The 2,676-nt window shown below is 38.5% G+C and overlaps 1 protein-coding gene across 1 annotated transcript in view; it reads left to right on the top strand.

Moving 5' to 3' along the window:
• Positions 1 to 482: 482 nt before the first annotated feature.
• Positions 483 to 2,676, top strand: part of LOC139417393 (zinc finger protein PLAGL2-like) — a 48,958-nt gene continuing 46,764 nt past the window's right edge. Inside the window, exon 1 of the mRNA XM_071166663.1 lies at positions 483 to 628. The gene's annotated coding sequence lies outside the window, so the exon portion shown is untranslated. The remainder of the gene's footprint in view (positions 629 to 2,676) is intronic.

Raw genomic sequence — 2,676 nt, 5'->3', positions numbered from 1 at the left:
ATAAATATGCCTCGATTATCATTTTCAGCAAAAAACAATGCCAAATCAATAGGATATAATAAAATGTATATCGAAAATAACATTAATATTCTTCAAATATATAGATCTGTTGATCAGAAATATATATAGACTATAATGATTGTATATGTGAAATTGTAATATAAATGTTTATTTATCTTACTTTGTTTACCCTTCTTATTTATTGTTATATTAAATCTGTCTAAAGTTTAAATATCTCCGTTAGTTGTGTATACTGAGAGGGTAGGCTGCAGTCGAATCAGTTATATATTGCCATAACCAGTACTGTGAAAACGTCAGTCTAGCACGACAGAGTAAACTGCATGTCCCTAGTAGAAAAAAGTTGGTGAAAGTGGCCTGACGTCACATTCCCACAATGCTCGCGCCCCATAACTCGCTGCAGCCTGAGAGCGAGACAGAGACACAGTCAGGCCCCGAATATAGACACATTATAGAACATTTTAGATTATTATTTTTTTAAAATCAAACAACAGATCGAGGGAAGAAAGACCGTGAAAGGTGGCGTGGAGTCTCTCCCACCGTATGTTTGCGAAAAGTCGGTGATGGAATGTTACCGGGGTTCCGTGAGACATCGACTGGAAACTTTTTGGTGGGTAACTGCTCGTTTTTTGTGAGATCTCATAATGTAGCTGCACGTTCTGATGTGTGCATGTTTAAAAAAAAAAGAAAAAAGATTTAGATTATTACAGCAACTTTCTTCAATGAGTATCGATAGATTGATGTTCACGACATGTCAATTATCAGTGATCTGTTGTAGTTCTGCAATCGGACACGGTTTAATTTATCTTATTTTGTAGAAGTATGTCAGCATCGGGCTATTTAAATCTTAATTACGCGAACGTTTCTTCGCTGGAATTTTTGTCGATAAATGTGTCACACATTTAAATAATGGAAGTTGTAAACATTATGCATTGTGTTAATGATGGCTTTGGCAATGATGATTGATGTTCGGTGCGATTTTTCTACAAATTGCAGCATTTTAAATCATTTCCGAATATTTATCATGGTGAACATGCTACTGCAGAAGAGCGAGGGAGATAGAAGAAGGGACGTCCCTGTTGTATTTGAAATAGTAAACTACTCCAATTTTTTTAAGTAGGTCTGCCAACTACACATGTGACATTCAATGTTTACATGCACCATATCCTAATTCATGGACGTTGTTGCTTGATTTTCAGGCGTTCAAAATCAGCACACCATAGAAGTGTAACTATTTGAGTGTTTTCCTTCGACAGTTCGTCCACACTGTAATGGCTTGTGTCATGTGGTTGTCGCTGATTGAACGTTTCGGGCGGATTGAGGGGCTATGCGACTTTTGCGTCTCCTTGTGTGTGTGTGTGTGTGTGTGTCGTAATGGCTAAATAACACTATAGCAAGCCCTTAGAAGGGGGCAAGGTCATGTTATGGATGCGGGGGGGGGGGGGGGGGGGGGGGATCATTTCATATGCACTGATACACCATTGTTGTTGTTCTGTTGTTGAACTTTGTTATTTCGTTTCAAACTGTTTTGTCAAACAACATTTGGCTCTAAGAAAACAGATTCTGAGAAGCAACATGTGATTCTGTTGTCTGCACTGGCTGATCTCAATTATTATCTTTAATAATATTTTAGGCAATGGGCCTAATTTTGTATTTAGCAGTGTTTAGCTTATTTTCATGTTATGATGTAGTCTACATTATACACGTAAAAAGAAGACTTCCAATGGCGATAGTGATGTCAATGATCCACATCGTAGCCTAATAGTACGTGCATTTAGGCCTACATTGTAACAGAGGACTTGTGTGTGCAGATACGGCTGTATAATTAATCATCATCAATTGTACCAAACCCACATTGCAACGCTACTCCCATTATTGCCCCAGAACGGAGCCTGAAACATTGAGCAACATGTCAAAACACCTATGACGTATTGGCGTGTTGGGAGGCTGCGAATGACTTTTAGTAGTTTCAATCATTTCGTTTTACGTCACTAGACTATTATAGCCTACTCGGCTATCAATGCTATTGCTAACTACTTATTGAATGTTTCGACGACGTACAGGCTATGCGTCCAGTGTGAAAGTATGGCTACTTGGCGTAAAGTAGACCTATAGATACAACGTTGCTTCATTTGGCAACAATGTTGCAGGATAAATAAACAATATGCATCCTAGAAAAATTGAACCGCCAATAGAGACACTCACTGTAGACTACATTTATGCATAGTTGTCTAGGCTTGGCTACCTACTAATCACCACGACATGTTGTGAGGCAACAAATCGCCTCCTCGCCGTTATGGCAGGTCTGACACGAGCATGCTCCCTCCATCAAGGCCTCATGTCCACTGCCTGCAGCCACATAATAAGGAAATGGAAGTTGAGAACGTCATCAAGACAATGCTTTTTTTTTTTTTCCTCAAGTTGAGACGCAAATGTTGATGTTTGTTTGTTTTCCTCATTATTTCTGAGTGAGACTTAGGTCAAACTTAAGTTAAATAGAAACTTGATGCATGTGTAGGCTACAACGTCACATCTGGAATAAATAGGCCGTGGATATAGTCTACTTCTGAAATAGTGGTAACCCCACAAGAATTAACTGGTTTTATATTCAATATTCAATGAAACTTCTCAAAACAAACCTTTGACTAGGACAATTTA

This window comes from Oncorhynchus clarkii, chromosome 9 (genome assembly GCF_045791955.1).
Source record: "Oncorhynchus clarkii lewisi isolate Uvic-CL-2024 chromosome 9, UVic_Ocla_1.0, whole genome shotgun sequence".
Taxonomy (NCBI): Eukaryota; Metazoa; Chordata; class Actinopteri; order Salmoniformes; family Salmonidae; genus Oncorhynchus; species Oncorhynchus clarkii.
The sequence above is the reverse complement of the archived record's forward strand: the minus strand, read 5'-3'. Positions and strand labels throughout refer to the sequence as shown.